Source organism: Schistocerca piceifrons, chromosome 6, assembly GCF_021461385.2.
Source record: "Schistocerca piceifrons isolate TAMUIC-IGC-003096 chromosome 6, iqSchPice1.1, whole genome shotgun sequence".
Lineage (NCBI taxonomy): Eukaryota > Metazoa > Arthropoda > Insecta > Orthoptera > Acrididae > Schistocerca > Schistocerca piceifrons.
The window spans coordinates 293,004,796-293,018,316 of record NC_060143.1 but is presented as its reverse complement, the minus strand read 5'-3'; the positions used below and the strand labels follow the sequence as shown (position 1 = coordinate 293,018,316).

The following is a 13,521-nucleotide window of genomic DNA, read 5'->3' as shown; positions in this document are numbered from 1 at the left end:
CAGTGGTCCAACTCACCTTCACATTTTTAACTGAAATATGATACAAAGAACATTTGAGTGAGCTTTACAGCAATAGTTGTATCACATGCCACTGGATCATTTGAAAGTGCTCTTCGTCGACAAACAACAAAAAGAAACGAGAAGGATGCGTCAGCACGAACGGTAACCACTTGGATCACAGCCTAGTGTCTGCTTGTATATAGCAGACAAATGGGAATAACAGAACAGAATGGTCCATATCTCAGTAGGTGTTGGTTTGCGCACATACACTATCTAGTCAGATTAAAGTGACCAACTGGCAAAAGCCGGAACAACCACCTTTTGCAGCGCGACAGCTGTAGGAAGAGAGCGAACTAAGTCCTGGAAGGTGCCGACAGGGACGCAGAGCCATGCCGACCCCAGTGTCGTGCCCAAGGGTTGAGGATCAGTGGCGCGCACAATGAGATTGAGGTGATCCCATAGATTTGCGATTGGGTTTGAATCCGGGGAGTCTGGTGACCAGAGGAGTCAGGTAGACTATCCTGGTGCTCTTCGAACCACATACGTACATTGAGAGCTGTGTGACACTTTGCATTGTCCTGCTCGTAGATGCCACCGTGGGCGACGAGAAACAAACTGCTTGGGGTGATGGACACGATACCCAAGGATAGGCGCACTCTTGTGCTGATCCGCTGTACCTACCAGAATAACGAGATCAAGCAGAGAACGCCGCGAAAATCATTCCCCGGGCCACAAGGCTTCCTCCTCCGGCTTTTGTGTTTGCTTTCACACGTTCCACACCGTACACGCGAACGGCCACCAGTCCGATGGAGTGTAAAACTTGATTCAACTGAAATCTGTGTGATATGTCTGCAACCATTTCATCTGATGCAGATGTATCGGTAGTGCCCCTTTGCCAATTATTTAACGATCTAGTACAGTTATCTGTATCCATTAACCCTTTAACATAGATACGAACTAGCCAGGTGTAGCAGGTTCGAATCCTGCCTCGGACATGGATGTGTGTGATGTCCTTAGGTTAGTTAGGTTTAAGTAGTTCTAAGTTCTAGGGGACTGATGACCACAGATGTTAAGTCCCATAGTGCTCAGAGCCATTTGAACCATTTTTTGAACTAGCCAGAAATGTAGCGAAGCATAAAAGGCAATGAATCACTCTTTATTATACAGCCACATATTTTAATTTTCCTGGAAAACACTGGTGAATAATTATATGTGACACGTTTCGCGGAGTATATTGTGTGTTATAGGGACACCACTTATCAGTGTGTTACTAGTAATGTTATCAGCGTTATACAGTTTTTCCCATTGAGCAAATTGACGAATTTCGTTATTCGACACGATGCTGCGTTTACATGTTTTTCATACAAGCAAATTGCATTAATTTCATTCTAAATGTATAAGGGTTTTAATTTAGTAGCAAACGTTCATGAATTTTACTTATTTTTTTAAATATAAATTTCCAATATCTATACAAAAGGCAATGTTCCGACTGACTGACTGACTGAATCACTCACTCACTGTCACGTCACCGCTCAACCAAAACCACAAAGCATAGAAAAATTTGGAGAGGATGTTGATCTTATAGTGTAGGCGTCGTTTAAGAAGGGATTTTTCGAAATAGGAGAAGATACGTATTCCAAAAACATGTCGCTATTGACGCAACTTTTCTGCTAGACCTACGAAAATCGGTATTTGGCTTCTCTATCAGAAATAAAGAAATATATGTTTCAGCATTTGTTTAAAGTTTAACCGATATGGTGATAAATAAGTGGATGAAAGCTTTTTTTAAAAATAAATCATTATTGAATAACTACTAAAGTATTTTTAAAGTCAGATCTATCTAGCTTTCTAATAACAGGCAAATGGATTTCACCTCACTTACGAACAAATGCAAATTATATATTAGACGATTTCCATCTGAAGATAGTGCCAAACGGTACGAAATGCTTCGCGTAATTTAAGAAAAAAAGGTATAAATGCGTTTTTATTCAAACTTCCTGTGTACAAAACAAACTGCAACATAGTTACACAGACAAGGAAACACAATCAGTCAGACATATAGAAAACAGGTTTTAATATATCCAAAGCTCCCTATGGAGGCCAAACTAGGAGAGACTTTGAAAAAATAAGCGGTAGAACGCTGTGTTGTTTGTGATGACAGCGTTGCTCGTATGTCGCAGGGCTCGGTGAGCGCAGGCAGCGGCGGGGGCGGCGGCGGCGGCGGCGGCAAAACTGGCGGCGGCGGGGGGCGGCGCAGCGTTTCGGGGGCGGCTGGAGGCGGCGGAGGCGCTGGAGGCGGTGGCAGCGGGGGCGGCGGGGGCGGCGGCGACCACGACCTGCTGTCGACCGCGAGTTCGGCGCTGCGCCGCCTGCATTTCAAGTCAGCAGGCGGCAGCCGCACCCGCAGTAAACAGCAGCAGCAGCAGCAGCAACAACAGCAACAGCAGGGGCAGGGCGTGCCCAAGGTGAGCTTACTGTGGTTCCCAGAGAGCCTTCTCCTTTCCCTAACTTCAGATATGAGGCCCCTAGTATCAAAACCGGCGAGGTCACAATACGTACGAGAAGAAGTTAAAGTTATCAAATTAAAGTGGAAGTATATCACATTATGCGAAACAAGAACATGCTTCAAATTTGGGCATATCTTAGTGTTACAGAGCACTGAATTCTTAGTCATGCAATAGAATGGTCCATGTCTTGCAGGCAGCGAATTCATAACCGGCTATTTCAAGGAAAGGGCAATAGTCTTCATGTCGCAGCACATTTGTCTGGAATCTAATGTTGTTATGTAACACAACTATATTACCACTTCTGAAGGAAAAATAATTCCTTATACTGTATATTCTTCGAAGTCGTAAAATTTCATTTGTACCTTGTAAGCTAAATGAGAGCAAATTGAAATCTTAAAATAACAACATTAGTCACAAGGAACTCCGTTAGTTCGAGGCAGCAAAAGGCCATTGATGTTTACGGCATTCGTCGCTCCACATATTGTCTTCCATGCAACCACATTATTGGCTGCTAGTGGTAACGTTTGGAGCACAGCATTGTATGGTTGTGCAACGTGAACTGTGGGAAAACCGGACCAGAAGAGAATCGAAGCATTTGAGATGAAGTGCTATAAATGAATGTTGAAAATTAGGTGAATTGATAAGGTAAGGAATGAGGAAGTTCTGCGCAGAATCGGAGAGGAAAGTAATATACGTAAAACACAGACAAGAAGAAGGGACAGGATAATAGGTCATCTGTTAAGTCATCAGCGAATAACATTCATGGTGCTAGAGGGAGCTGTAGAGGGTAAAAACTGTGGATGAAGACAGCGATTGAAATACATCCAGCAGCTAATTAATGACGTTGGTTGCAAGTGCTACTCTGAGATGAAGATGATGACACAGGAAAGGAATTTGTGGTGTGTCCCTTCAAATCAGTCAGAAGACTGCTGACAAAAAAAAGGAAGTAGTGGGCGAGACTGGAGGCACTGCATGAGGTTATGAAGCCCAGTCCAACTGTCCAGTCGATGAGTAATTCATCGCAGTGCTACAGTGCTTGTGGTGTTGATATAAAGCAGAGCAATAGCAACGATAAACGAAACAAACGTTGCATTATATCTACAACAACGGTTGCCGAAGTCGACATTTCGTCAGAAAGGAACCCAAGGAACTTCGCAAAGTGAGAAAGAAGTGGCAGATGAATTATAAGCGTTTCTGCAAGATAAGTCAGTGGAATGTGTGTTGTATACACTTTACTCTGTGGTCAATGTACATGAGGAGTACAATGATGACTATGCGTGCTTAATAAGTGAAACTAGTATTGAAACAGGTGTTGAGCCATGTGGTGCATCACCCTTGTCGGACAGAGAGCCACTAATCCTGTTTCCAGTGAAACGTAGTCAGTGACAAACGTTGTTGTCCAAGGACTGGGTACTAAACGTAACTATGCACATGGAAGATCTTCCACAGCGTAGTAGAAAAAACAGTTATGAACGGATTTCGATTAAGTTTCCGACAGTATGACCATGTAGTGCATAAGAAAAAAATTGGATATTCCAGGAATGACAAGGCGCACTTGTAACAAAAACTAATGTTTACGCGTTTTAAGTATGCTCCATATAATTTACAGAATGTGCCTGATAGTGAACTACTGCGTTATGCACATTAAATTACGCGAGACATAGATTACAGTGATCTCAAGGGAAGCAGTGGATTGATGCATAACTGCATACGTTGCTTCAGAATGGCAAGACGTGAGATAACGAAATTTCAAACAAAGCGTCATCTTGCCGATGTGTCGGCCGGAGTGGCCGTACGGTTCTAGGCGCTACAGTCAGGAACCGAGCGACCGCTGCGGTCGCAAGTTCGAATCCTGCCTCGGGCATGGATGTGTGTGGTGTCCTTAGGTTAGTTAGGTTTAATTAGTTCTAAGTTCTAGGCGACTGATGACCTCAGAAGTTAAGTCGCATAGTGCTCAGAGCCATTTGAACCAAGCCATTTTGCCGATGCACACAAACAGCGTAGTCGTCCCGAAAATTTGTAGATGAGTTAAACAAACTTATCGCATCGTTCAGAAAGGAATTTGTTTTCAACTGGCACTTAAAGAGGAAAGCATATGAAAGGAACCCTAGAACTCAAAGATACCAAGACATTTGCATCAAGATCAACTAACATCAATGGCTTAACGCATTCGTGTACTGTTATGTCGACTGCTAATCTGGATGGTAAAATGGCTGGAATGTTATTTATTGTGCTGCGGGAAGTTTGGAGGTTCTCTGCCCCCTACGAATCTTTCTTGCGTGCGCGATCTTGCAGGGGCAGTACCTAATACTACAACTGTGGTATGAGCACTGCTTTTGGCTAAGAGCTGGTCAAAATAACTTGTTTTTGCTGGATTCCTGGTCTACGTACAAAAAACGTACCCCTTATAGTAAACTATCTCTTCTGAAAAGTGTGTGACATTACTATTTATACCACGTGGAATCACTGGTCAAATTTAGCCTCTGAATATCGGTATTTTCGGTGCATGTAAAACATATTATCCTACTATCTGCAGCCACTCCCTAAAGAACAGCCAGTTTCACCATAAGCTCCATGGCAGACTGTTTTGCATTCTGTTGCGTGCCATCACATTCTATCAGTTCCCATCACTCCGTTACACCGAAGTGATTCGTTACGCATTCGTTAATAGTGGGTACCTAGCTACACGCATGCCGCGCCATTTTTCAGTCGGTGTTCATGGTGCAAGTTAATGGTTTGTTTTCAACGATTCTTGAATGTCGATGGTGTCCATTTTGTAAAGTGTAATACATACATCCCGTAGAAGATAGATCTCTACATCTCCCGGACACTCATTTTCTGTAGCCCTCCTTATGCACATGCTAAGACATTAGCAACAGATATTTTTCTTGTCATAATTGTAACACAACGCTTTCAAATGAGCCTTAATAAAGATTGAACTTCCAAACCTGAGCTCAGTGGTTCCCTATAAGTACGTGTGAATTGCGTCTACCATAATAATTATTCTGTTAACATACTACATTATTTTCAAATATTTTTCGTTTTGTTATGTTCAAGACTTAAGTGAACTACAATTTTTTATGAGAGGAATCCCATTTTGTATTCTCCTCAGTTTTGCGATGTTCTTTTTGATATCTTATCATTATTAGGTTGAAGTGCTTTTCCTGTTTCTGTGAAGAGAGATAGTTATAATGTCACTTCATTTTCACATAATTTATTTTTTTTACGAGATTCAACAATTTAAAAACAGTACATGATTATTTAAAAAAACAGTAAAATTTCATTAAATTGTAACAAAAACCGCCAAGTCAATATTTAAATTTAAAAAAAGAGGTTCGTTATGAATCAGATTTCAAAAAAACAATAAAACTTACATATTGAGGATATAACCACGAAAGAAAAACTTTTATGAACACAATTCTTCTGTCTCTAGAGGTATTTCATTAATACTGAAAAATATGCCTTCGCTGACTTGGCCCATTTTTAATACTAGATGCCCAATACGTATATCTTATGGCGTACGATGTGTGGAGGGAGGGGGGAGGGCGGAGGGAGGGGGGCCATTGTATGAAACTTTGCTCAAATGTCTTCCTGTACGGGGTAGACCTGAAACGGACAGAGAAACGGAGACAACCGATAAACACACACACACACACACACACACACACACACACACACACACACACCTACAGATTGTGCCACATACAACTCTCAAAACCAAAGAGTAAAATAAGATTCAAACCTCCCGCCCAGAACCCATTCAGCTGTTCCCAATCTTGTTTTCTTAGCTTGTAAACTTGACACAGTGCAAGTTTACGAGTGCAGTTTCACAGTGAAGATGGCTTCCCGAAGTGTGATACAAAAAAGAATTTTCAAATAACTTCGGGGAATTCAGCCAGGTAACACTTTCAGCGACCGCCGATATTTCGGCGGGAGAACACCCCGCCATTTTCAAGGCAAACTGAAACGTACAGGCGACGTACATTCAAATTTAAAACCTCGGTTCTCTGACTGACGTAGGAAAGATAACGCACACACTGAACACTAGTGCCACCCAAAGATGACCAAAGTCAGAGCTATCGATAGTGAGACTACGAACTCGCAGGTGAGGTAGTGTTGACTCTGTACCTCTGTTTTTTGACAAGGGAGAGAGCCGGATTCCAAACAGAATTTAAACAAAAACCTCCATCCCTGTTAACGAGATTGCTCGCTAATTTAATCTCAACTGCCTCCTTAATAACGCTGTCCCAATAGCTGGACGTGCATGCCAATGTCTCGGTGTTATCATATAACATGGGGTGACCAGTATCCAAGTAAAGTTCGGCAGTAGCAGATCTATTTGCCTGCTGTAATCGTGTGTGCTGTTTATGCTCAGTACATCGGTCCTCCACGGTCCTGATAGTTTGACCACTATATGCCATGCCGCAGCTGCAAGGAATGCGATATACGCCCGCCTTAAGTAGACCAAGATCATCCTTAACAGAACTGAAAAGGCTCTAATTTTAGATGGAGGTCGGAAAACACATTTCACATCGTATTTCCTTAAAATACGACCGATCTTGTTGGATGTGTTTCCTACGTAAGGCAAAAAGGCAGTAGTAGACTTAGGTGTCGACTCAGAATTATCATCAATCACCCGATGTACAGTTGGTCGATATCGCAACGCACGTTCAATCTGTCTATCACTATAAACATTTTGACGAAATGTAACTTCAAGATGGGACAGCTCAGCTGGCAAAGTCTCAGCGTCAGAAACGACATGTGCCCTGTGTACTAAGGTACGAAGTTCCCCTTCACGCTGAGCCAGATGGTGACAATTATTAGTCTCTAAGTACAAGTCGGGGTGAGTACATTTCCTGTAACTGCATGTCCCAATGATCTATCATCCTTCCTCCTAACCAACACGTCAAGGAAGGGAACGCAACCATCCTCCTCCACCTCCATCGTAAAACAAAATTCGGGTGGATCGAGGTCAGATGATCTAGAAAGGCATTCAAATTCTCCCTACCATGAGGCCAAACAACAAAGGTATCGTCAATATATCTAAAGAAACAGGCAGGTTTCAAAGGCGCCGACTTCAATGCACGTTCCTCAAAGTCTTCCATAAACAAATTTGCGATCACAGGAGACAACGGAGTGCCCATCGCAACTTCCATCTGTCTGCTCGTAATACTGGTCATTGAATAAAAAGTAAGTGGATGTCAACACATGCCGAAAGAGATTAGTTAATTCGGCATGTGTTGACATCCACTTCTTATTCAAGATCTCACAATCTTGGTGACCAATTAATTGTACTAGCAGGAAAAATCCAGCGATTAGGGTAAGTGATGTGAAAAGTTCTGTCACACGTCCGGGAAAATCTAGAGGCGCTCCGTCATGATGGAAGTTCATTGCAGTCCGCATGGCCAAAGCAACGCCCTCAAGGTGTTTAGCACACGACTTTCCAGAAAATACTGTACCTTCATTGGCTCTTCTATAATGACTGCACCTCTCAACACGTGACTAATCACGTACATTAAAATTGTTCTATCTCAGAAAACGTTCAGAGTAGGTCATATGTCCGTATGTTGTTTTTTTCTTCTTCAGATGAGAGTTCTTGTCCTATGCCTGAGTATTGACCATTCCTCCCGGGACACCCTGTATAATTATTGACAGAATCTAAAAAATTTGAATGCTCTCATAACCTACTCATTAAGAAGTTCGATGTTATGTTAAAGGCGACAATAAGTCACCTGCTAAAGTTAGAAACTGCTCTCAAATTACACAGACTGTACTGGTCTAGCATCTGAGACTGAATGCACTTAGCGACTTTCACCAAACCTTGCACATGATTTCAAACCTTTACGAAACTTTTTCTCACTGGCACTACCCAAAAATTATGAAAAGAAAATAGTTTATTGCTTTCCACATTTTCAGAATCCATGTAGCGAACTTCAACGTTAGATACGACGTATCACTTTATTACTTCTTTACTAACAACTCTATTCGCAACACATTTCTTCAGGCACTGTCCACTTGTACCACTGAATGCACCTGGAAAACTGAATCATTGTTCGGGAATTATGACACTTTTTACGTTGGAGTTCGATCTTTAGAGAATCGGGGGTTTAGGAGAGGGGGAGTTACTGGTTAGCTACTAAACAGCAACATTACTTACATTCCATAATTTATGTTTTGCTGATCCCTGTGATGTAGAGAGTTTGATGGGAATTTTGTTTTGCAGAAAAACTTGACATTTAAAGTTTCGTAGTAATGTGTATTCTAAAATTTTCGACGCCTCTAATAAACGCTTGCTGGAACATTGGTCTATTGTGTTTTACAGTACCTGATTATACAAAAGTGTTGGATTTTACTTGGTATGCAATAATTTCGAATTGACTGTAGTCTGAATATTTCACTGTTTACACAAAACATAATAGCAAATATTGCTTGAACTCTGCTGCAAAGTACGACCATATTAATTTCTATTTACAAAAGAGTATGAATTAATTAGAGACACAATGAAATTTGTGTTTGTCATGGAATTATGTAAAATGTGATTAGCACAAGGTGAATGAAGTAAACTTACTTAATTTTGTGAAAGTATTATTACACACGTACTCCAACGTACACATCATTTCGAACCGTGGAACTAGGCATATTAGTGAGCGACATACAGCATTGATAGTAATAGCAAGTAATATTCTGTATCTAATTACGCGTAGAGTTTTGGACTTCCAACTGACAGTGTTTTCGTTTACGGATTTATTAATGCTTATGAAAATCACAGTCACTTCTCCACCCAGAAGTCTGCATAAGAATTGCGTGACAGCATAATAATATTTTTGTGCAACCTATAAGTGTTTCAGTGTGCTCATTGTTGGATAAAATGCAATGTGCATTGGTTATCTGTGATGACGTTTATAATGTACTCCAAAATGTTTGTAATGGTGAAAGTCCAGGAAGTTGTTGAGCCCGGAGGTTTAAAAGATTATTAAACCCGAGCATTACAAATACCAAATAAGTTTATCAGTTGGTACTAACTGTAGCTGCTCGCCGTACAGTAAATTGGGTAGGAAGCTAAGTTTTTGCCTTATTTAAGCAGGTGGTATGTAAAAATAGTGTCTCCTTTTCTAAGTTTCCAAATTTCCTCAAGCGGGCACATATTGCCCAGCCAGACTGACCTGTGTATAATCTGACAAAATTACAAGTGACTTTATACAGTCCACTGTTTTCGGAGGCTGAAGTGCTGTGTTTACCACAGCGCAAAAAGTGTCCAACAGTGTTGTGAACTTAAAATGATGTTTCAGAGTTCCTTAAATCCTTGATATAATGGGAATTAATGAAGATATGGCCATTTGCTCGAGGTTAGTACTGAATGATCAGACACAGTTCCCTTACTCGTCGCTTCTAACCGCTGATGCTCATCACAATCCCATCCAGACCATGTTGCAAATTTCCTCTCCTACTTACAAGCCTCATTTTTTTTCCTTTATACCAGTTACTATAGTTTCATTTTCCCTCTAAAAAATTTTTACTTTGTGTGATCACAGCTGTTTCAGTTACCTGCGTAATCTCTCTTGTATATCTTATCTGTCTGTAATTTAGGACATGTTCACGTCCTCCCTAGGAACATGTCACCAAAGTTTATTTTCTTTTAAGAACAGTTGTTCTGTTTTGTTGTAACAGTTCGTTAGTTACTGTGTAACATATTTTATCTTAGTTGCATAATCTTGTATCCCATTTTCACTGAAACATTTCCCCTCGTTTTATTCCTAAATCTAATGTTATGAGTTTTCGTCTTTGGAAATGGAGTTACCCTGTAACTGCACTAGTTTAAAATCTTTGATCTTGCAAACATTTCACTGAACCTCATATTTAATTTTTTACCTAATATTGGTGCAACAGCCGAAAACCGGACTGAAAAGTAAGCAATAAATATTGCTGATTATTACAGCAGTGTCGAGTGTGTTTTCATTCATAATGTGTAAAATATTCTATCAAGGACCGACGGAAAAGTCAGTGTTCAATATTTAGTGGGCATCTGCAGTGACATCTCGTGGTGACGATAGGAACTTTGACGAGCAGCGGTGCCCAATCCTCGCGACTGCAGCGCCAGTTCGGCGCTGGCTACGGCCGCTTGCTGGCCATCCGACTGCAATGCCGGCTAGCACAGCGCGGTCCGACCGGCCACAGGTTCAGGTCGGCGCGAACTGTGTCACTCACCCTCCGCCCAGCTCCAGCGCAAGAACGTGCTACATTTTACATGTGACCTTCCCCCGAATTTTCCCTCACGCGGCCAAACATTGACTCTACGCCAAAAAATCTTTTCTCATCAGCAACAGCTTTGCAGTGCATTAAGGAAGTCGGTTGCAACTCATATGAGCCAGACTCTCGGAGCCAGCGTCTCACTAAGATCGGTCAGCCTTTTGCCAGCCTCCTGTATCCACGTATAGATGAGTCCAAGGAGTTCTGTCAATCACCGCTAGATACCAATAGCATCGTTTTCACAGTGACGCCGGGCAGTAATTAATTATATTTCGACCAGTTTACAAGACATATTTATGAATTATATACACAAACCTTCCTCGTGAATCAGTCGGTCAGTGGCAACCGTACCGAAATCCCTATAGTAGCCCAAATATATAGACATAAATCGCGATCAAGGACTTTAATTTATATATGTATAGAGAGATAGAGGAACATAACATATAATCACTGTTTATTGGATTAACATTTCTCACTTGCATTCACCACTATTGTTACAGCACTATGTTCACTTTGGCTTGACTGATTCTGAAATATTCCCCATTGAAATCTTTGCTTACATATTATCCTCGTTAATTTTACATACCAGATTTTATATTCTACGCAACATCATTTCTAAAAATTCTGTCTGCATTACACTTACAAGAAGCACTATTTCCAGACACACACACACACACACACACACACACACACACACACACACACACACACACACACACACACTCTAATTCCAAACTCACTCTTTTGCTTGTAGAGGGATAGTCCGTTTTAGTCTGAAGAAGACTGTCGTCACAAACGTTACTCAACGAGAAGACAAATAAATGTAACATAGAAAGGTGGTAATGAAGCATTAGTAAGTGTTGTAAGTTGTGAAGGAAGGTAGTGCGAAGGAAGATTTTCGCATAAGCATGTTTTCGGTCTTACTGCCACGTCAGATTAGAGTAAAAACTGGAGCCATCTACCACAGACTCCATCGTATTCATCAGAAACAACTGACAGAGAATATAAATTATAACCTAAAAGTAACATTTTTGCAGCAAATTTTATTTTGTAATGGTAGGGTGGTGCATTTTCTGTTGCATGGTATGGAGAGTTGTACTCTGAACAGATAGGAGAAGAGAGCTGTTCAAAAAGTGCAAATGAACTCTCTAAAAAAAAATTTAAAAATCCAGAAATTATACTGTGGTAAGTTCTTACTCGGTATGTGTGATATATTGTAGTTGCATTATGAGTAAGAATTATCTGCTTCAGTATTCGTTGTTACAGTATGTACTGTATGTACACATAGAGACTTCAGGAAATAAGTTACGTATGTCGTTCCGCGGTGAGATCATAGAGCAACACGGGTGACACTCTGTCAGGAGAGAGTGCATGTGTCTGGGTTTCCTGCTGACACAACTGCATCACAGGGTGCTTGTGAAAAGGCGCGGCAGCTAGAAGACTATTCCAAAGTTGAAGTACGTGGCACAATACGGTTCTTATGATCGAAATGTCTAAACTGCCCACATATTTACCGTGAAAGGCTCTGTTTATGCTGTATGGCCTCTCTGGACTTCCTTGAGCATTACTTGGTGGAAGGCAATGATTTCGTAAGCCGTTTCACTACGAGCGATGAAACATGGGGTTATCATTTCGCACCTGCGACAAACAGAGCGTCTACGGAATAGAAACACTCTGCAGAAGAACTAAAAAACTGTGCAATCAGCAGGAAACGTCACGGCCATCGTTCCCTTCGACCGTGGAAGAGTTGTGTAGACAGTGGTGAAGGACACAGCCATCATTCGTTCTGTGCAGCGCTGGAATCGCCGCGCAACTTCAGATAAACGCAAAAGGTGTAGAAAATAAAGCAAAGGCATTGTTCCAGACCGCTACGTAACACCCCACACGGGCCGCACAACAGAACCTTTGCTTCAACATTTTCGATAGGGGATTTAAAGGTAACCGCCACTCAGTCCCGATCTTGCACCGTGTCCGATGCCCATCTTAGCAGAATAATGGGGGGAAGAGAATTTTCCAACGATGAGAAAGTTCACACAGCCGTTGTCGAATGCCTCCGTCAGCAAGGAGCGGGTTTCTATCGTCAGTGAAGTAAACAATTGATAGAACGATCCGTACGGAAACTTTATGACTAAGTTGAAATATTGTTCCATGTACTCGTATCTCTGTCACTTTAAAGTGTACTGCAGCATCCGCTAAAAGTAACATTGCCTGTCGTGATTCTGTGTAACTTACTTTTTGAAATCCTCTCGCACATTCCGCACGTTCTTTGTTTGTTTGTTTGTTTGTGTGTGTGTGTGTGTGTGTGTGTGTGTGTGTGTGTGTGTGTGTGTGTGCATGTGCACTGTTTAATGCTGCGGTGACACAGCGGGTAGTCATTAGGTTAATGCAGTATAGACGCAGTGTGTCGGATGGAAGATACAGGAGAAACCTTGGCGGTCAATGGCGTCAACTAAAGCCGCAGATGAACTCCTACGAAGTATATTAGGTTTCTCGGCGAGACTGAGGTGCACCATTTCGCCTCGCTTCGTGCTAATTTGATGGCGTTTGCTTCGCAGTGGGCGGCAGTATATTGGTATAGGGCGCGAACAAATACGTTCTAGCGGCATCCGGCGGACGCTGTTTGTTTCTTGTGGCCTCCTTGAGGCCGCTCGCCGATGTAGTTCTGGGAGCGGCCGCTCCTCCAATTCGACGCCACTGTTCGCGGAACAAGCAGCCTGTTCGTACACACCACAGTAGACACTGGACAGTGTCAACGCGGCGCCTCACA

General features: G+C 41.9%; 1 protein-coding gene across 1 annotated transcript in view; it reads left to right on the top strand.

The window, feature by feature from the left end:
• Positions 1–2,358: 2,358 nt before the first annotated feature.
• The window catches only part of LOC124803278, a 304,062-nt gene continuing 292,899 nt past the window's right edge, over positions 2,359–13,521 (top strand). Inside the window, exon 1 of the mRNA XM_047264461.1 lies at positions 2,359–2,465. The gene's annotated coding sequence lies outside the window, so the exon portion shown is untranslated. The remainder of the gene's footprint in view (positions 2,466–13,521) is intronic.